At 47.6% G+C, this 22,445-nt stretch overlaps 1 protein-coding gene across 6 annotated transcripts in view; it reads left to right on the top strand.

Annotated features, from left to right (window-relative positions):
- Positions 1 to 17,498: 17,498 nt before the first annotated feature.
- LOC139050283 (calcium permeable stress-gated cation channel 1-like) overlaps positions 17,499 to 22,445 on the top strand; it is a 148,374-nt gene continuing 143,427 nt past the window's right edge. For 3 of the 6 annotated variants that reach the window (XM_070526499.1, XM_070526498.1, XM_070526500.1), the window contains exon 1: positions 18,881 to 19,219. The gene's annotated coding sequence lies outside the window, so the exon portion shown is untranslated. Of the gene's footprint in view, positions 17,628 to 18,880; positions 19,220 to 22,445 lie in introns of those variants that run through there. The other 3 variants (XM_070526496.1, XM_070526493.1, XM_070526495.1) reach the window with 2 other exon arrangements.

The following is a 22,445-nucleotide window of genomic DNA, read 5'->3' as shown; positions in this document are numbered from 1 at the left end:
TGAAAATAGTTTTTGTGCACTAATTCTTACTTTGCGATTAAGGAATTAAGGCTAGGGTATTTGAAATAATTCATGAGGAGAATTTAGATTGTCCATAAATGTATTGGCCATTTACAGAATACTGGGTTACAGGAGATGTTTTTGCGAGTAGCCACATTGGTGGCACCATCTTGTGGTGCAGAGGTTAACCACAAAAGACAGAGAGCTAATATTGCAGTGACAAATCATGTTCTGCTTATCTGCTGGTGTGTAAAAGAAGTTTTCAGTAGACATAGTTGTTAGTATGCAGTTCTTTTTCTTTTTGTTTCCTTTGACAATAACACGTATGACAAAAAGATTTCCAAAGCATTGTGGTTGGACAAAGCGTCACAAGATGTCGCCATCAGCATTGCTACTGTTATTCATGGCTATCTTTTCTATTGTCTAGACAGCCTATACTGTGTGGCAGTTTTTAAGCCTCTAACCTAATATTGCATGTTTAGGAGCACTGTGTATACATTGCTTTTCCAGCTGAATTGGTGGCTAATTCACACTCGTATTTCATGCATAGGAAGCATCTCGCAGTGTATGCAACTTAATGCCATGTTTGGGCGTATTACTTGCATGTGCTAATTTGCACACAAATAAATGAGTGTATTTCGTCTGTGACAGTACTGGATAATATGTAGAATTTGCAGCAATGTGCAGATGGTCTCTTGACTGTACTAAGAAAACGGCATTATGTGCCATGTCTCACTGTGTGTGTCACAGGGTGCCACTGTTCAATTGCTGCAAAATTGTACGTGTATTGTCTGCCGTTGCCGCAGGTGACATCTACTGACACAGATGAGTTTTTGGATCAATTAATGCTTGGGGGTGGAATTCAGTTCTGCTGCTTTTTCTGTGCATGTGGTTAGGTGCTCTTTTAGTTAAACTGTGATTTCTTAAAAAATGGCCACATTCTTGGCGTGTGCTGATACCCATTCTTGGTCTTACTTTTTTTTACCCCCGAACACTTACTTTTGGGCCTCGCCTTTTCACAAACAAAGTTTAGTTTTGGGTGCTTTAGGATTTTCAACCCTTTAAGTGCTTTAACTTTTGTGTAGACTAAAATATTTTGAGCTTAAATCGGGCTGTAGGCCTGACTGGTAGTTTGTGCCTGTAAGCAGTTCCTGTGACAATGGTGGCTTTCGGTAGCTGGCACAAAAAGGCCCTCAGTTGACATATCTTGCATTTTGGCCTAACCTTGTCTGCAGCAGGCATAGCTCGTCTTGACATTATTGTGTGTCGCTAACAATGAGGACGTACACAGAGGCCAATGTTTGTAAAGGGCAGGCTAACTGTTTCAGTTTACTAGCTTTGTTGTCATGCTGTCTAAACTGCACTGTTTGAAGTGAACCATGTGGGGTACGATCGGAAAGATGTTTTTTATGGGACCAAAGGTGTTTGGTTCTGGTGCCATGTTCAAGCCCCTGGCATAGAATGGGTGTTTGTGTGTTGACTCGTTGACAGTGATTGAGGGAAGCGCCATCTGTGGAATCGAGCCCGGCAGTTGCACGTTACAGAAAGGGCGTTGCATTTGTGTCTAGAGTTTAACTTCGCTTGTCAGGCCAAACAGGGCGCTAGCAAACATTGCACGCACCTGTATGCATCTTCAACGTCTCGGATGAAGGTGGCAGAAGCGGTGGCAGTGATGTTTACTGTGTGGGGGTGTGTGACAAGCAGTGTGCGTCTGGCATTCCAGTCATGTGCACTTGAAATGAAAACTATGTGTGTGCATTTTTTTATTGGGTTGTTTGTGAGAGATATCCCAACAGAGCTTCACTTTACTCGGTGTGTTTTCGAATAGGACCCACTCAAGTTTTCATGGGAAAAAAAAGTGTGATCTAAACATTAAAAACACTTAAACTGTGTTGAGACAAAGAAAGATGCAGGCCGCAAAATTTTAGCATTGTTGTGCCAGCAGTGTGCAGCCAAGTTGGCCGCCACAACTACTCGTAGCTTTTCAAGCCTCCGTATTGTTACAGAGTACTTGAGCACAAAGACAATGACAGCACCGTGTAGCTCCGCAGGGGGCATCAAGCTGCCGACAAAGTGTGACAGCAACGTCAAGTAGGTTTAGAAGACGCAAGAGCATACTTGCATGATCTGTTCAGGGTTATGTGAATGATATGGTGCATCGATAACGGTGACTGCTGTCCCCACTAATCATGTTTGTCACCTTGCAGAGCGCTACACCACTGTCATCTTCATGCCTTTTCTTCATAATTCATAGTTCTTCATAATTCCGTGATAGGAGAAGCAAGTAAAGACAAGTCAATTCTCCAGCTAGTATTCCCATGAAACTTGAGCTGGTGTAAAAGGAAGGATCCTTTGACGTTGTTGTCTCAACTTGTCTGGCGATGGAGTCGTCTGTATTCTAGCCAGAGTCACGAGCCAATGCAGCATGATGCTTTGTGGTCACCTTCAGTGAAGTCAGCCTTTGCTGATGAAGGTGCTATGTGTGTTACTAGTGTTTGCCTGTCTTCACAAGGTTAAACACCTTGCAGTGTGATGTCTAGAGCCCTCTAGTCAAAGTGCATTTTGCCAAAGGAACAGAAAAAAAAAAAGACCTTCAATGTTTGGAGGGCTGTCATATCAACGTTTGCGCTGATGCGGCGTAGTTCTTTGGGATGAATCCTCCTGCAGCCGTTTTAGTGAAGGGAGCTTTGGGAACCACGATTGTTGAAGTGAGAGAAATGCAACTGCAATAATCTCCACCGTAATCCTTGTTGCTTCGTGCGAGCTTTTGAAGAACATGTGGCAGGTGTAGGGACACAACACTGAGGAGTCTTAGAGCTTGCTCGGATGGGGGACGACACACGTAGAGAACATTTTGGAGCATTACCTTTCGGGAGCACCTCACCTTATCCCTGTTTTACCTTTTCCCATTGCAGATCAAATTATTTGTCCTGCAAGCACACAAACTTCTGGTAGGCCGGCCAACATGTCCACTTAAGATGTAGTTTTGTGGCGGCACTATAAATACATATAAATATTATACATATGCGTATAGCTTGACTGATGTAGCATATAAGTAACCCACACACCTAGGAGGCCTACTTGAACCAAAGTGTATAAAAACATGCCACTGGACCACTTGTTCGACCGTAGTCGAGCCCCTAGGGCCGAGGGTGTATATTACAATACGCCTGTTATTCCGCCTGTTTGCTCTCATATATCTTGTTCTTCGAAGACCACAGGATTGTAGGCTTAGCCGGTGTTTTTTGAAAGCAGGGGCACGGATTCCCGTCTTGTTATATGCGACGCCCCGTATATTGTTTGAGGCGGCGGTGAACGGATCCAAGAGTTTTGTCTTTGTGTCCTTGTGCTGATGCTCGTGCGAAAAAGAAAAAAGTTGTTCCTTCACGTTAGTTCCTTCTGCGTTTTGCTCGTGCCACCCATTTCAAAATGGATAGATTGATGAATACGCTTTGCATCTATGTCATGCTATCGACAGCCTCACCCAAATGCTTACTGCCTTTATTACGTGGCACAAAAAACATTCATTTCAAGGCATTGTTTCTACAATAGCATTAAATGTGTAGGCATCTCGAAGGCTACACAGGCTGGCTTCACCAACGTCAGCTGGTGCAGAAAGCTTTAGTACGTGTCCTCCGGCATGTTCAGGCTCATTGCTGATGTTGAGAACTATTCTGGGACTGCACATGTTGGTTGCTGCGCAAACCTTGGAATTTGTGAAAGGTCAGGTGCAAGAATTTTCCACATGTTGATGACATTACGAATTTCCGTGATAACATGGAGCGATAATTTTAACGGCTCCTCCGCAAAAGGACACGGCAATTGCATACTTGTGTGGTGTAGTTAGCCATCGGCTAGAATGAAGGTTCACTACCAAGTTTTATACCAACCGTGTCTGTTAAGTCTGTTAGGTGCAATGTTTGGCAGCTATCAACTTTTATTAAAGGAAGAAAGAGAAACACTGGCCAGAACTTTTGAGTGGTTCTTCGCTGGTTCAAATAAAGCAAGGCTGTTGATTCTCTTAATTTTTGACACGCCTTCGTGCCCCCTCCTCTCTTGAGTTGTTAGGTTAGTTTTGTCTTAGTTATCAAGTTGTCTCTCAAGAACTGAAAGTGCACTGTGCGCTGCGCTTGCAGTGTCTTTTTTCACTAGGGTGCTGATGTAAAAAGGAATAATAAATTACGTGTATTGCCCCGCAGCTCCCGTGTATGCACCGCGCCCAACGTCACGTCTAAACGTTTTTGTACTCGCACAGCCCTGACTGCGCATTTTGTTTCTGGCTCACTGGCCAAACGTCACATCCTGTGCGTCACATGTCAAAGTTTCGGCACGTTTCCTCGGTGTCCGGCGTCGCCTGTGGTAAAAAATGCTTGGTTGCACTGCAAAAGAGTTTTGATAAGCCCACTAATGCCCTAAAATGTTAGCTGACAGTACCCACTTGCCTTTGCTGTTTTGTGCCAGCAAGCATGTTTGCGGTGTTGGCTCTCTGTGGAGGAGCATTTTGAGCAGCAAGTCAACAGGCAAGAAGCAAAGCTCATAATAACCATAGACATACTGGCATTTACGAGATGTCAGAGGTGCAAATGTGAGCAGCCACCTTGCTCGTTTTGCACTGGTGTGTGCAAATTACTATTGCTCTGACGGGCTATGGGCTACTGAACCAATCAATTAAAAGGCATTGGCAACAGAATGATTGTGTATGAAGTTGCTATATAACACCAAATAAGAAATTGTGCTGTCGCGTTGTAATGAAGCAAACCACCACAAAGTAATGCTACCAGCTGTGCTGCTACCTTCCCTCATGTCCAGTATTCTGCAAACCTCAAACGTGTACGGACACTAAGATTGGTTTCTATTTTCAAGTTGTTTATATAAGCAAGCTTGAAGATGTTTCCCGCTGAGTGGAAGTCAGATGTCATGTTTCCACGCGTGATGCACTTACTTGAATGAAGCTGTGCTGAATATGCCGAGTAGGGAGCCCTCAAATGCAGCGTTTAACCTCTGCACCAACGTTCGCAGCCTTTAGCGTGTCTGCCTTTTCTCTTTTTGCGGTGGGGAGAGGGGGTGGGGTGGAGAGGTACTGTCATATATAGTTTCAACCGAAGAGTAGATAGCAGCACACCCAGGTGACGCTGTAGAAAAAGGCGATATGTTCCCTCCAATTTATGTGCAGTGTTCAGCACAGCGGTTCTTCACCCCGTGCAGATTTGTTCTGGCGCCACAAACCACGAGCTTGCAACAGGCGACGCCGGGCTGTGACCCGCGTCTTCGACAGCGTGCACTGTACCGCGGTTGCCACATGACTGCCGTCATTCCTTCTATAGGCCCGGTGGCAATGACCTTGTCCCGAACTGTTGTTGTTATTCCCGCGCAGTGAACGCAGTCTCTGCAGCTAGACAAGCAGTCGTTGCTGTCTTAGAGCGAGAGAAGTGCTTGTACGTGTGTGCGCGTGCACGCGTTCTTCACCACTTGTAAATGCAGGACCGCGTGTTCACCTTCGTTCGAATGAAAAAAGAAAAAAAAAGTAAGAAACCTCTCGAAAACTGCCCATGAGATCTATTTTTCCTTACCCTGCGCTGAAAGTTTGCCACTAAACCGGCGAGTGCGCTGACGTTGCGAAGATGTATGCAACGGTGACAAAGAAAGACAGAGAGAGAAATAAAAAAAAAGAACACAACAAACTGGCGTTTCTCAATGGCTTACAGTAGCTGACCGAAGTCGTCATCTCGTGCGCGGGAAAGTGGAACCCGCGCGCATCTCTATAGTTGTCCGTTCTATACTGCTCCGTGTACCGTGCACACCAACCGTTTCCTTCCTGTGGATGATGGAACGCTGCTGACGCTCCCCGCGGTGCTATTGGTTGGTTGCTATAGCGCCTGTCCCCCCGCAGTGTGTCTAGTTCAGCGCTGAACTTGCAGAAATGGCGACCACATTTCGGCTTCCAAGGTCTTTTCGCATATTTATTCCACTGGCAACACGCGAAGGACTTGAGGCAATCACTTTTTTTTTTGCTTGAAACTGGAACACTTCATCTTCGTTTTTTATTATTAGGCTCAGCTGCGCGCCAAACCGCTACGCCCCATAACTCAGCAGTAAGAAATTGCGGTATTTATTTTTAAGCTTCTAGTGCCTCCTAACCTAAGTCGAAATAAATCTACATGTGGAGTCAAAATTGCAAGCTAAAATTCATTCCCAGTTTTCGCTTGTCGCATTCAGACGCAAAGGTGGCGCAGTCAACAGTATGATTTGGCCTATCGGCTAAGACTAAGGCTTCATTCGGTGAATTTCTATTTGTTGTACTCTTGAATATCTTACTCGTTTATTTTGGCAGGTTACAATTACCTGTGCCGAATGGGTCATCCTTGCCGCTGCTGAATTCATTCATGCTCGTATAAGACTCTCAAATCTGCTACTTATTTTAGCCGGTTATTTGTTTCTTAATATCATTCAATGCAAGGCCACCGCTTGTGCAACAAGCGCACAAGTGATCACAATCACTCTGCCTGCTCTCTATCACAACCTTCTGTGCAAGTAATTCATTTACTTTATGCAAATGAGGGGCCGGCGATTCAAAGGTGGTGATTTTAGGCTGTTAAATTCTCGTCACATAGGTCTTTTTTTTGCGAATACGTGTAAAAGATATGGATCTATTAGTTTTATCCTTTACTGCCTACATTATCCTGCAGTGTCACAAGAAATGAAGTTGGCGCCACACCGTGACTGGTGTATCCATTCCGTTCACTGAAGCGGAGTCATTACTTTCATGACTTCAGTCTTCATGTATTAGTGGCAAGAAGCAAGCCCATGAGCGCAGTTGTTGGCAGGAAATGCACATAAAGATTGTAACGGTCATTAGAAATTGTTAAATGGTGTGCGTAAATCACTCAGTGGAACGATAATTGAATGGGCAGTATTGCGTTACTTCAGTCCTTCGCGCCTGTTGCCGAGTTTAAGCTCGATGGAACCGACGGTGGCACGTTATTATACCTAGCAAGTCTTGCGGTGAACACGTGCTGTGGGCAAGCGTTCATTTGGAGTTTAACCACATTTAGTAGAGCAACACCACACATGTCAGTGTTGCTTTCGTTCGTGCTGTTATTTTCAATAGTTTTTCACTGCATGACCACGATTGAATTATTGTTTCATATAATAAGCAGCCCCTAATGTCACCACTTCGCACTAGGCAACGGTGCCATCGTTCGTGTGCATTTTTTTTTTTTTGTCGAGTTCTGATGTCTCAGTTGTTGAATTTCCTCTTCACAGCTTTGCTGTTCTGTTGCTCCCTGTTGTGTTCTGTGATTTCTTTTTGCAAAATGAAGTGTCGAAGAAATAAATTTTGAAATACGGAAGGGACCAAACTGGTGTCCGTCTCCTGATTTCACTGCTCAATGAATATACACAGCTGGCGATCCAGGAAGCACAAGTTGGTTGCTCGCTAGCTTGATACAGTTTGAGCAGGCTAGAAGCAGCTAGAGCTGTGGCAAGCTACAGTTTCGACATCTTCAAGATGGCGAGCATTTGATGCCTCTAACGCTATACGCTCTAGCAATAGCAAAGACATTTAGTTAAAAAATTTGAACACCATGGCTAGCACACGATGTCTCCACGGCATAGACTTCTAGCCATTGTGAAGACAATTAAGAAGAGTGTCAAAATTTCAAAGACATTGTCAAGAAGGATCCAGAGCAGCCTCAACAAATTGGAGGAGGGTGGTGGGTGGCTCCACAATACATAGAGTGAACGGAGGGGAAGGTTGCAAAACGGTCAATTTTGTAAGCGTGGAAGTTGCCGGCATGCTACGGAAAAGGTGAGGGGATAGTTGCGTTGATAGGGCCTATGAAACCCCTTGTAGCATAATCAGCACCACGAGTGGAGCACGCGGAAACCGATTCTTCGAAGATTTTCTACGCACGTTCGTCAGTTCAAATCTGGCACCGTATGATGGCATGCTGCGACCTGCAACCTGCAGAAGGAGGCGCTCAATTTACCATCTACATAAAAAGCAAGTGAGAAAAAATGTATGGTTAAAAAAAACTGCTGTGCATTAAAGTTGTTTTAAAGTGAAGATATGTATGCATCAGAAAAGATTAGACAGCTTTATTCAAGCACAGCGCAGGTAGCGCCGCATGCAAGTGGCTCTTAAAACCCCTTAAACTTCGTAAAGTAGTGCCGCGCTTTGAAGAATGCCGTCTCCTCCTCGCGCGCTCTGGCCGACGCCGCGTGGAGTTACGGAGTCGCCATCTATCGGAAGCGTTTCGCTGGCGTAGTATGGGGGATCACGCGGCGCTCTCCTCATAGGTTTTGCTGTCAGCGCTCACTGAAAACTCCACGCGGGAGCTCTCCCGGACATTTCTTTAAGTACTTTCGAAACGAGAGAAGTTTTTTACTGTCTAAATAATAATCTTGGGCAAACTGAAAGCACAGAATCGTTTACAGACGCTATCTCTTTACCGAATACGTACAGTGAACGCCACTGCGCGTGGTCGCCGCGATGGAGTCTCCCGAAACGGCTTCTTGCGTGAAAGGTAGGTAAACGTTGAGAGCAAACCATGTGAAATATGTTCTTATAGTGTCTGTATAACTAAATGGAGCATAATAGAATGAAGCCTCAATGCAGCGATCGCACAGATTCGCCGTGACCGACTGCGCGTCTGCATGCTTGTCCGCGCACTGTTTCGCTTTCACCGCGTGCGCGTTTTTGCTCCGTGCCATGAGCTTTAGGACGCAAAATATGAGCATTTGACAGTATACAAGCAACCATTGTTGCGTGGGCGCTATCAGAACTGTTCAAAAATAATTTCATTGCAGATACTTCGACGCCTAAGGGGACGGTGATGTGCCGTCGCTACGATTCAACCTTTTTTTTTCTTCTAAATTCTTAGTCGTTTCAATATTACTTCTCGAGTTGCGCACTGTATGTTTATCGGTGTTCTCATCATGCGATTTCCCGCTGCTTCTTTTTTGTAATCCAGTGCATTAATTCATAACACACACATGACCATATGCCATGTTTTTTTATGTGCTTCTTACCGCTCCCTTTCCACTCCAGTGAACTTGCCAGTATCTATAGCATCGACAAGTTCATAGACCAAACCGTCATAGCCGGGCAGCGGACTCTGGCAAGCGTCTCGGTGCGCGTTTTCCGAACATCGCAGACCCGGCGACGTAGCAGAAATCTTCCTCGCGTCTGTGCTGGCTGCATACCCGAGTTGTAGCCGATGACTGCTTGCCGGTTTTATGTTTCGCAAGCTAAGCTTCACGTAGCTTCTTGTCCTGCGGCTATGTGTGAATAAGGCTGACACCGGGCTCCGACGTTGCGTACGTCCGGCACTGTGGCACCAAGCAGTAGTCTACCATGTGGCGCGCCTTCAAAGGCAGCCACTATCTATTGTAGTGCTTTCAAGCGTTGCAAAGAAGACACTCGAAGCGCGAAAATCTCGCCACTAAATGAGGACCGCAGCGTACGAGGGAATTTCAACTCTCGTTCTCAGCTCGCTTCGGCGCTCCCGAAGCAGCCGACGCGGCCGCTATGTCCACGTGATCCCTCATAGCACGTGACGCCGACGGTGGCGCCAGCTTTTCCAGTGGTGGAGCTCGAGGTCAATTGCCCTAATACGTGGGCCCTCGAGCTGTTCATCAGCGCCATTTTTGCTCGAGAAGCGCATGTTGGCGCCGTTGCTACAGTTTGTATACTAACTCTATGGTTGCTACGCTCGAACAGTGTAGGCGGCGCCACGGTCGAGGAGGGAGCGTGAAGGAGAGGAGAAATGGGGAGTAGTGAAGGCGGAGGAGAAGAGTGTCGCTACTTTACGAAGTTTAAGGGATTTTAGTGCTTCTTAGCATAACCTCTTAGGGTACCTGAATGGTCTCTCCCTCGCCGCCGCTCAGTACAGGGTTGGGTAGAATATTCGTGATTGCACTAGACAAAAGTATTAAAGTACACCCTGGGGTGGGGACGACTGCCTCATCGGCTACTACGTCCGTCATTACGTATCTCACACCCTGCGGAGCGCACTGCCGGAGCGTGCGAAAATCATGAGTTTTTTTTGCAATCAAAGGCATTTAGCGCAAAAGAGGCCGGTCAGAATAATCATGTTTGTGCTCATAGACTGTTTGCAGGCTCAAACTACGTTAATTTAGCTGTTGCACGCTGTCCTCGAACCATCTCCTCAGGGTACTCCTCGGTGGCCGTGCGGCCTCTCAGCCGCTCGGTATAACTTTCCTCATCGTGCGCTTGGGACCCATCTCACACGGTTTAAGCCTCGTTTCTTTCACCACCTATGGTGCGTACACTCGTAGCTCTGACAAATCTTGACGGAGGGAGCGTCAAGGTGTAGCAGATCGCTCTTTTTAAAGCTTTACTGGCTACGAACTTGCTCCGAGGAGGCACATGATGTCACAACGCGCGCCTCACCGCGGATATTTCTCTCTCTCGCTCGCTCCCTAGTCACTACTGCGCATGCGCCACTAGTAGCACCGAGCCACAGGTGTCCCGCCGCTGCGCAGCGCCGCGCCTTTCCGCGCCCGTCGTTTGGTATGACGTCCCAGCGCGTTCCTCGTCGTTGCGCTCGCCTCCGCTCGCTTCGCCAGCTGCGTCGCATGCCTGATAACATGTCGCAGGATTGAAAAGGAGAGCTCGCGTGCGCCGCAAGCACAGTTGAGGCGGCAGTATGGACGGCGACAATTCTGATAAGCAGGAGGATGCCTGGAATCGACATCGGAAGGAGATGAAGAGGAAACGAATCGCCCGGGAAACAGACGAACAGCGCGCCGAACGACTGGCTAAGCGCCGCAACATAGCTAGACAACCAGACTAACCTGGACTTGCAATCAAGATTAACCAAGGCCAACCATGCTATGCCTTAGCGTTCGCTACGTATATCCTGGCATAGCCGAGCTAAGCCCCTGCCAATTTTTTCTGTTTAAGCTGACGGAGAGTGCGAAACTGCGTCCACATAAATGAATTTTGCCTTCTTTTTTGCGATATGGACACTCCAGGCGCATTCTGCCGTCGCCGTCGCCGTGAGGTTCCATAGGCGCGAAAGCGTGTGCGAGGGGGAGCCTGCGAACACGGTTCAATCTCGCGTGCACGAGCGAAAAAAAATGGCTGTGGCTTAGCTAAGATTAAGCCCAGGATGCGAAGCATACTAGCCTTTATTTTAACGCGACAGCGTTAAGGAGCTCGTGTCGCAGAAAAGCCGGTGTCGTCGGCGTCGGCTCAGGCGCACATTTCGTAGTCGCGCCGAACGCTGCGTTGCTCGACGCTCACCGCGTCCGATGCGGGGCGCGTAGCCGCTGCGCCGTAGCAAAGCCACCTAGAAACAGTCTCTGTAGCACGCCGCAACCTTCGCTTCTCATTCCTACGAGCAGCTCTGTCTCCAGGAGGCATCTCACCTCGCGAGTGTCTAGCAGAGGCAAGCGCAGCTGCTTATATACCGCCGCGACGCCGCGAGTGACGGCGCGAGTTGGAGCCCCGTTTCTCCTCTGTCGTGACGTCACGGTGTCACGTGGTATTGAAGGCGACACCGCCGCGCCTGAGGAGCAGGGTTGAGCTCTAGTAATATGCTTCGCATAAAACGCGGCCTAGATGCGTGCCCTCTCCTGTGGCGCGCGAGGCAGGGCGGTGAGGCGAGGGAGGCGGGGAGTTCTTCTCCGGCGGCTGCCTCGTCTTCTCCTTACCCGCCGATCTGTACAGAGTCGAGACCACGACCTACTGAACTACAGACCTGCACAGATCTCCCTCCTCCAGCACGCCTAGTCTAGTTCGCCCCTTTCGCCGCTAGGGAAAGAACGTACGAGCAGAGTGGCGCTAGTCATAACCTGTTCGCTGTCGTCTGCTACTGCGATCTGTTCAGCGCTTGTCTTGCCATTTCGGCAGGCACAAAGCGCTTGTTTTGGCGGTAAATGAATAAATTCACAAATATACAAAAGAAGACATATTTGCGAATGCTTTGCGTTTGAATAGTGAAACTAGAAGAGGATGAGCGGTGCAAGAAATGTAAACAACGAGCATAAGTGGCCGCTGCAATGCTAGATCAACGGCATAAATTTCACTTTCCTAGCCTCCTTAAGAGACTGGAAAAATTGTTTAAAAAGATTCATAGGATAATCTAGCTTTCTTTAGTTGATCACAGACAGCCTAATGTCGTAGATGACACTAGGATTTACTGCTGTGTGCCGTAGTGAAAGGAAGACGATCTGGTAAAAATATAGTAAAAGTATTCACTAGTAAGTCCTCCATCCGATATGTGCAATAGTCTGATCGATTCTGTTTCAAGGGAAGGTGAGCATATCTTGTTTTTAATATCGTTGGATGTCTAGCTCAGTAGAAAGCTTGCAAAAAACTAAGCGATCCCAGTGCTTTAAAACGTGCTGCAGTGCAGGCCTTAAAAATCGTGTCACGGAACTCTTTTCAAACTGTAAAGCTAGCTTTTCCGCGTAGTACGGCGGCAGCATAACGGTGGTGCTGAAGATACGTACGCAGTGAAGCTGTGTGCGTAATTCACTTTTTGAACTCGTGACGCATTCACGGACAACTTTTAAGAGTTAAAATGAGTAGTAATCGTTCTGTCGTCGAACATTACGGTGGCTTCAAGTTTCTAAAGAGCGCAGACGCGAATTTTACAACGTGTACAATGAAACTGTTGGGTACGTTGCGAACTCTATACACAATGCGATTTATAATAATCTCCTTGAAAAAGGCAGTGGGAGCGGCTATTTAACGCTATTTTAGAGAGCAGCGGACTACACGCTCCGACATTTTTTAGGTTCGGGGAGTCAACTTTTGGAGCCAAGTGACCGATCAAAGCCTTGTGACATCTCTGACACTGTGTTAGCAAAAATCATCAACTAGAGAAGCAGTTCGTCGCAACACAACAGCTGCCGCACTACTTACAACGCCGCACAACCGCCCACCGCGTAGCAGACGAACAGGTTATAAAAGCGCCACCTACGGCAGTCGGTTGAACGAAAGTGGGCGCAAGCTGCTCCCATAGAAGCCGGATATCTGTGCAGGTCTGGAGTTCCAGTAGGTCGTGGTCGAGACAACCGCTGCGTCTACTGCGGCGTTGGCCGCGCGAGTCGCGCTGGTCGTAGTAGACGCCTTCGGCGGTCGCCACAGGGACGCGTTGCCGGCGTTCGTGTCTTGAAAGCGGTCTCCGAAGTGGTTAAAGTGCGTCCCCGTGCGGGCTCAATATTCAAAGCGATCTGATATTTTTGCAGAGTGCGCGTAGTGCCGGTAGCTTCGTATGCGCTGTGCTTTGGATGTTTCATATACGCGTTGAAGCGACAGATGCACGGAGGTCAATTGGCTCGTGGCTGCTGCCGCGATTCCTAACTCCAGCGTTTTCACAGACAGTTTCTGCTATCATCGAGTGATGTGTGTTCATGTTTACCTGTGTGCGCATGAGACCGTGCTGGTCAATTTAGTTAATACACGTTGACGGGCTAGTTGGTTTGAATCCATGATAGACTGTGTAAGCGCGACTGAACAAGGACGTAGAAAGAAGCAGACACAGAGGCAGTGCTGTCTCCATGTGTCTGTTTCTACGTCCTCGTTGAGCCCCGTTTAGATATTCCGTAATTCTTAATTTAGTTAGTAAGCAAATGTTTACATGTTTATGCAGCCGATAAAACTACTATCCTTACTTCGTACAACTATTTACTAATTTGCTATCGCAATCGGTGCTTCTCGATTCGGGTGGAACTGCGAATTACTTTTTTTTGGGGGGGGGGGGGGCGACAATCGAGAGGAAGAACTTCTTACAGGTCTCTAGGAGGGAAGAAAAGGAAATAGATCAATAACCATGTTGCTACTGTCACAGACCTCCTCCATTCTTGAACTTCCTTTACATATGAAAGTGCCCTATCGAATCAGCAGTGAAGCATCGCTGACGCGTATTGAACTTCATTGACGCTGTGTCTTGTATCGCTCCGACAATCATCATTTTGTCTGATAATATCCTCCTTGCAAAAATCATATCCTTAATCAGCTGGCAGCATCCCTTTTAAAGGAAAGCCGCCCATGCAGAATATGATATTGCATTCATTTGTTTCAAGTTCTTCGACGAATAAAATGTCCGGGTCATTGATGACATGGGCCTCCCCTACTCCGCGCTCTTATTTACCTTTCGGCAGCATGTCGGCGAGGACCCGCCTAATCTTCACGATTCACTGCAGCTTTCTCTTGGGCTGTGTTGGAAAACGGTAACGTTTCCAGCCATTTCTGGAATTTTTCGGGCACGTGGGCACACAGCAGCCAGTGATTTCGCTGAAAAGTGGAGCGGCCGCAGCTCCTTCCTCGCAACTGTCGCCTGGCGAAGTGAGATCCGCAATGGCGGCAGCCGTCGTTAAAAAATGTGCGCCTGAGCAAGCGACGCACGCCTGAGCCTTAGAAACAGCTCGTTTCTAAGGCAACACCGCATTCACTAGAGGCGCTTTTGTACCGCCTTGAAGCATCGAACTCGTGGCTCAGTGAAATAAAGAAAAAAAAACTCGTTGCTCAGTGGTAGCGTTTCCGTCTCACACTCCGGAGACCCTGGTTCGATTCCCACCCAGCCCATCTTGCAAGTTGTTTTTTATTCATGAAGTGCCTGCTGGGATTTATCGCTCACGGCCAACGCCGCCGACACCGACGACGCCGACTTTTCTGCGACATGAGCTCCTTAACGCTGTCGCGTTAAAACCGTTCGAGGCTTCAAAGAATGTCCCCACCCTCCACGGTGCTGCGATGAGGGGGGAGACCATTCAGGTAGCCTAGTACGGCAATGTAGATTGCACCAACGGCAGGCAACAAACAAGTGCGGTCGCCGAAGGTAGCGGTAGCCTGCTGCTGAGACCACTTTTTTACAATTATGACAGTAACGAGCAAAAGTTCATGTGCTGTTTGAAGAGGAGTCATACCAGGGAGTAAAACAAAATCATCAGCATCTCATGAGCATTCATATGCAACATTTCATGAAAATTGAACTTTCAAAGTGGTTCAGAAATCTCACGGGCACTGAATGCTACATTGTGTGTAGAGAAGTTATCACCTTTGCACATTAGGTAAATAGAACCTGCAATTTAAATGTTCCTGTGTGAAATGTAAAAAACACATCCGCGAACCATGGCGAACTTTACATTACTTTTGTTTGCGTATATATATGTATTGTGTTGGTTTAATGCATAAAAATTATGTAAAACAATTGTTTAAATAAGATACGTTAACAATTAGTTGGCCTTCATTCTATTTTTACTGAATGGTTTCGGTGTTGCATTAACCCTTGCGACTGTCAAGACAGCTGTGCCGCTTGCCGTGTTGTAACGGAGTAGTGTGAAGTCAATGTATAGTGGGCTTTGTTCCGAGCATAGGAATCTTTTTTTTTTCCTGCGCACCTTTCTCCACTTGGAGGTCGCATTTGAAATTTTGTGTAAGCTATCATTGCTCATATGACATTCTGCCTTTCTCACTGCAAGAGGAAAACCTTGGATGAAGCGATTCATAGCTGTCATTGAATGTGACCTTAAAGTAATGTAGGGTTAATTTGGCTGCAAAGTACGTGGTCACTAAACACTGGCATATTTCAGAGCAGTGTTTAGTGCATTAGTTGCGTGCGCTTTAGATGTCTCAGTATGGGCAGCATACAGAACCACAATACGATTTTTTTTATCGCTGAGTTAGCCAGTTGTAAAATTCATGCTGGGAGGCTACAAGACTACAATCTGCTGCCTGCAGTTTGTAGTCTTTTTTTTTTAACGGTAACAATCCTTATAAAATATTGTGCAGTGAAAGCTGACATAAACAATTTCTGTTTCCATATGTTCAGACAACTCCTGCGGTAAAGCTTTCTCGGAAACACAACAAGCCGACAGATTCGGTGGCCTTTGCTGCGCAACATCACAAAATATATTACAAATGTATATACTATTCGTAATAGAGGCGCTCCTGCTATAGCTGATGTCCACATTTCACCCTCAGACCGACGGATTTGCTTTTAAAGGAGCACTGAACCACTTTTTATCGAAGTGGAGAACTGGTATTTGAAGTGAAAGTAGGCTATTTCAGAAATACTTTGCCGCAAAAAGTACTCCAATGCGTTCAGCAGAAGCGAGCTTTAGATTAGGGATGCAAGCGCCTTGCACACGCAAGAACTAAGGGCCACGGTACTGCGCATGCGCAGTACCGCCGCCCCTTGTTTTGTACGCAAGCCGCTTGCCTCACCTAATCTAAAGCTCTCTATTGGCAATCAAACACGGCCTCCGCTGTGCTACCGCTGCTTCTTCATTGCCTTGCACTGAGAAGGCTACGCCGCAGTTTTGATGCCTACGACGCGTACAGCATAAGCCCAACGCGGTTGTCCTAAGCGAGCCGCAGTGCGCTTAGCCAGTGGACTCGTGGCGGCACCCCGCGGTGGCCGCGGTATCTACGCCATGTAGCCGACCGCAGCTTGATGTCAGTGCTATCGGCCAACAGCAGCCGTCTAATGGAATGACGAAATAGTGCGTCTAGAAGAGAGTGAGGACAGGGCCTTCTGTTGAAAGGAGAGCGTGTGAGAGAAAGGTGACTTCGCGATCCGCTAGCTAGCTTCGCGTACCGCGTACGACAGCATAGTTTGGCTGAGATGTTCACAGCAGCGTATGCCATCCGCGGACTATGTTATTTCATCAAGCCCGAGGGCTGGTTCAGGGCCCCTTAAGCTTGCCAGAAGACAACGCGTAGCCCGTTTGCAAGGGCCGACGAATGGACATCGCTCTTGGCGGATTCTCTGGATAACTCCCCTTCTTTATCAACTTCCTTTTCTACTCCCTCCTTCCTAAAGAGTAGGCAGGCTTTGCGACCCTCTAGGTGGCAGCTAGTTGCCAGCCTGTTCCTTCCCTATTACCCTCTCTTTACATTGCATGCGTGTTTTCATATAAAATAATAATAACGTCCAGTACGGCATCACCATTTCAAAAAAATTAACATCGAACATGCACGTGTAATGTACGTAAAAGCAACTTCTCTCTTTTTCTGTTTGAACTTTTTATGAAGAACTCAAGAAATCAAAATAATGAAAACGAACGATGCAGTCTGTGCCGGGAATCTTCACGCAACGCTTCTTCTTGTCACAATACTGTCACTACACACTCTGTCATCACATCACTCTGAAAACGGAACCATCACAGCGGCACGGTAAGAGTTCAGTTTCTTTTTATGCCGGTGACGTCAGAAGCAGGTGCGCAGTCATTGGTTCGATAGAGATCAGTACGTCCTTGCCGTGTCATTCCAAAGTCAACGCCGTCAATTTTCAACGACTCCCAAGGTGATCACGTGCTGCAGCGGCACTGCTGGCATGTCAGCTAATAACTTGTCCGCGGCGCTTGCTTTGACTCGAAAAAGAAAGCATGTACTGAGTCCCGACCGACAAGCGGCAGTCACTCGGCCCACTGGCATCAGAGCTCGTGCTTGGCGAGATGTCAGGATCCACGAGTTTCTGTGATGGAACAGCACAGGGCGTTGTTGCTGCTTGGATGACCAGAGCCGACGCCGTCTAGTCCGTACGTCAGAATAGCGTGGCCGCTGTGGTCGCCGGTGCTGTTTCTCACGTAGCCACGCCTGGCAGTATCGTCTTGTAGGCATCCTGTATGAAAGAAGGAAGTCCAAAAAGGTCAGTCTTACGCGGAAGGCGAAGCATTAGTTTAGATTGCAAATTATTAGATAGCAATAGGAAATAAGGTTCGCAAACTTTCGCTTGCGAACTAAATCAACCAGTACCTTGCCCCGTGCGCAAAGGCGAACACACGATCGCGAACACATTTCACTCGATGACCGCGGACACTCGCTGTCGGAACACTGGCATGAGGAAAAGCGGCAGCAGAGGCGAGCGAATTCCTCTTAGTGCAGCCTCTCACTTCAGTGCGAACGGGCCACGCGAGAACAGAGCACACTCGAAGCCATCAGCTGCATCCCGTCGGCTAGCCTTCGAACCCAGCGCAGATTTCCTCGAACATAGGACGCGCGCGGACGCGCTGAGCCGCCGCAGTTGGAGTATAGAAACAGAAACAGCTCTGGTGTCAGTGCTATCTCAATGACGAGTTTTCAGCCACAGAAACTTAAGTTCTGGTGTTTTATGTGCGATAACCGCCATCAGATTATAAGGCATGCCGTAGTGAGGTACTCCGGATTAATGTTTAACATTTAACATGCACCGAAAGCAAGCTGTACACAAGCGTTTTTTGTTTTTGGCGCCTATCGAAATGCAGCTACCGCGGTCCTGAGAAATTGCGAACGACGTTGCGATCCGCAGGTACAAAAAAAAAAATAGGTAGAGAAAGAACACATCGAGAGGTGTACTGGCTATCAGCACCGACTTACGCGCATGCATGCGTGATTTCATTCTTTTTTTTTTGCTGTGATTCCCCTCGAGGCTGCTAGAGTTAGGCCACACCCACCGTGATCCAATTACTTTTGTCCGCACCTGTACAATTATCATGTGTTAAATGCTCGCGTAGTAAGTCAGACGCGTTATAATGAAGTGTCTGGAACCTCCGAAATTAATCATACAGGTCACTACGTTGTAGAGGTCGCTTATCGCGCGGGTCACAGTAGAACCGGGACAGAATTAGTCCTTAGTTATGCAGGTCGTTACGTTTTGTAAAAGCGTTCGTTGCGGATGCAATGGATAAGGACGATTCGGCAAAGCTCTGGCGTTGCCGTCCATATAGCTCCACCTGTTCATACGTGGCGTGTTGACGCTTTCAAGCAAGTCGGCCCACAAAAACCATATAATTGCTATCGCAATAACAACGCTACAAAAAGAAAACATACATTTCCGAAGCTTAAAGGAAGCCACAGTGTAATCTGCTTAACTCTCACGGGCGCACCATTATGCTGCGTGAACCGTACCAGCGAGGAAAAAAAAAGATACGTTCGCAGCGGAATTGAACCCGAATTGGCGTGTTTCAAATGACGTGCTACGCACGTGCCTATACTCTCGTTCTTCGCTGCGCTGAAACAGGACCGCCATTACATAAGGACAAGCGATGGGTTGTGCCGAACAACTCCTACGCTTTGGGTAGCCTAAAAAGTCATTGGAGTGAAAATGTCGTGTGCTTGTGCCGTTTTGCCATGGAAAAGTACCAGGAACACATTGAAGAAGAGCGCAGCTAGCTGCAGTGTGTGACGGAAATCCGGACAGCTAATCGTGGAAGCCAACATTCTGAAACACCACGTATACTTGCAGCGGGAACTACTACGAAGGTGTGTAATAGGCTTTGTTTTCGTTTTATTATCCGCTTTTAACACACGCTATACAGGAAAATCGAGCGCGATGACGTAGCGAGAGACTGCCGGTTACAACAATGGGCTCGTTTTCACGGCAAAGCCGACCTAGTTAGGTGCCAACAGACAAGGAACGTAGAAAGGCGGAGCTACGTGTTTTAAGTCATCTGGCGCTTTGTTCGAACTGACGAATGTATACAACTTGCCCAGATTTGTGTTCTTTTTGTTCCCCTTACGGCCGCTTGAGGAGCGCCTCAAATGATAGCTTTGTAGCGTGTGCCACCGCCTCCGTTTCCAAGGGTGGTGTTCACATCATCATCATCATCATCATCATCATCATCATCATCAGATATGATAATGATGACGTGAACATCGTCGCGGGTGTGACGATGTTTGCAGTGACGATGGCATAGTTGGCGGGTGCGACGTTTGCAGTGGCCACAGAGCAACGGCCCACGTCAAGCGGCTCTGCTGAGTGGGCCTCGAAAAAAAAAATCAATTTTCTCGTCTAAGTGTTGATTAGGAAAAAAAAGATTTGATTACAATTTGATTTCGTCAAGCTGCACCCCTTGTGGAGCTTTACACTTACGGTGGAGCGTACTCCACCAACACACGAATGTTCAGTGCTCGGCGATTACGCGATACTCTGATCGCATGGCTGCCGGTGAGAACTTCAGTGAGAGTCTTGTGCACGCGTGAGAGGCATGCGTATAAAGCACCTCTGCGTATAAAGCTGCCTGTTCCACCACGATGGATGTCTGCACTCGATGAATGGGTGTCGCTGAAAATATTGTACTACCGTGATGGTCAAAGTGTGGCTGGCATGGTTAACACTTTGTAAGCCTTGATATCGAACGTCGAAGTCGGCAATAAAGAAGGAAAAAAAATAGAATGGCGGCCCGTTTCTCTTCGAGCAGCCGCTGAGCGCTGGGCGATCGTCGAGGGGCACTAATGTAGTCGCAATGCATCACAAAAAGGGCTCTCGCTTTCATTTGATATCCAAATGCGTCGGTTTGGTTTTAAGTTTGGTGTCCCCGCAGCGCCCACTGGTGACGCGAAAAATGAGGGCAGCCATGCGCTCCGAGTGTCGTGTTTCAATCGCAGAGCACTGTACACATGGTAATAAGTGTGCGCAGAATTGTTTCTTTTTATTTTTATGCATAGGATGGTTGCGCGAAGCACAATTCCACGAGGCGCACGCATGACTTCAGGAGAACGAACAGAGAGAAAAGCGGCGTCCGCGCTCGGAATGGCGGAAAACGACCAGCGCGCGTGACCGAATACATGGCGTGGCACAGTGCCACCGCTATTTGATGGCCATTCCCATTTACGGTCTTTACTGCCTTTGCCTAATGTTGGCCTAACCTGACAGTCGCCGCATGTATCTGAGCTTCGTGAGCGCAACATATGTATACAGCAGAATCTTTAAGTACACGGAAATTGCTTGACGGATTTGTCGCCTAAATGGAACTGCATCTAGATTGGTTGGTCTAAATACGTATTCTGGTAGCGCAAAAAAAAAACCCCAAAAAACTCGCAGTTTCTCCCGAAAGGCGAAGCATCGATTGCGATAGTAAATTAGTAGACAGCTGTGCGAAGTAAAGATAAGTAAGAATAGTAGTGTCGTCGGCCTTATGAAGTTGTAAACATTCGCTTACTGAATAAATTAACAAGCACGGTGTCACGCGCGCACAGCTGAACATGAACACATCGCGCTCGATGACCGTGGAAACTCGCTGTCAAAACGCTGGAGTGAGGAAGGGCGGCAGCAGCAGCGAGTGAATTGACGTTCGCGTTGCCTCTAGCTTCAACGAGAACTAAACGTCGAAATCGCAGCGCATACGAAGCTACCGGCACTCGGCGCATGCACTTCGCCCACAGCGCAGATCGCTTTCAAGATATGGCGGACGCGCGGACGCGGCGTACACTCTAAGAACAGTTTACACCCTTTGGCTTGCCCCTTCTGCCACACAAAAATAATCGTCATCTGCCTTGATGCGTTTCCTTTCTTTATCGCTGCAAGCCCGGAACTTTCCAGTGACGAACGGCATGCGCGTTATCTGAAGAGGCACTCCAAAGGGTGTAAACTGTTCTATGCTGATAACGCGCGTGCCGTTCGTTACTGGAAAGTTCCGGGCTCGCAGCGATAAAGAAAGGAAACGCATCAAGGCAGATGACGATTATTTTTGTGTGGCAGAAGGGGCAAGCCATAGGGTGTAAACTGTTCTTAGAGTGTAGGCAGCAGCCGCCGGAGTAGGACACCCCCCCCCCCCTCCCCTCTAGTGCTTCCCGTGCCTCTCGCGCAAAAAGAAGACGGCGCGTTTCCGCACTGGTTTCCTGTGCGCGCCAGTTTGAGCCACGATCGTCGCCTGACCCTCTCAAGCTTTCACTCGCACATACAGCGTACGGCGCGCGGCGACGATCTTATCCTGTTTGAACTTTATATGGAACATCACGGCGACGACAACGGCGACAGCATAAATGTGCTTGGGGTTTCCATATATTCGCTATCGCAATAAGGAAACGTTTCTTTTAATCACAACCAACATTTTTCAACTCTGCGTAAACGGAACCACAGAAGCTAGCAAGCACAAAATAATTTTTTTAGAAAGAGACCGGATCTGAAATATAGTTTCTTGAGGCATCTAGCTGTGTTTTATCCAGGAAAGCCATTTTTAAAGAGCGGTGGCAGACTCAAGCAGGCAAAATTTGATAGATGTTTATTGCATAGCAGGTATGGACATGAACAACTTTGTGGCATCCCCCCCAAAATATAGATTAAAATAAATGACCAGAGTAAGGACAACCGAAATTTAAGACACCAAGCTTACAACAAGCTGTTCGATAACTAGAACTCTGCCTGCACGACGTGTGTTACTCGGCAATCGACTGAGCCATGTTTTTGTATTGATACGCCTCCGGAGCCTCTTCGAAACTGAAACTATAGTGAAGCCTAATCAATCCTGTTGCCTTCAACCGCTCCCAAATGGGACGAAAGTAACTGCTACATTCGCTTTTTTTTGTGCTTAACGCATCTAACCGTGTTACGATGGCGTATCTGCACATCTTTCTCAGTAAACGGAACTTCTGTTAACCGGAACATATTAGGGACTTTTAGCGCGTCCGGTATCCGGGAAAGCGCGGGCGGTTTTCCGGTTTAGCGGGGGCGTAAAGGTGAGCGGCCCGATCGGTGGCGCCAGCTGGT

This window comes from Dermacentor albipictus, chromosome 10 (assembly GCF_038994185.2).
Source record: "Dermacentor albipictus isolate Rhodes 1998 colony chromosome 10, USDA_Dalb.pri_finalv2, whole genome shotgun sequence".
Classification (NCBI taxonomy): domain Eukaryota; kingdom Metazoa; phylum Arthropoda; class Arachnida; order Ixodida; family Ixodidae; genus Dermacentor; species Dermacentor albipictus.
The sequence above is the reverse complement of the archived record's forward strand: the minus strand, read 5'-3'. Positions and strand labels throughout refer to the sequence as shown.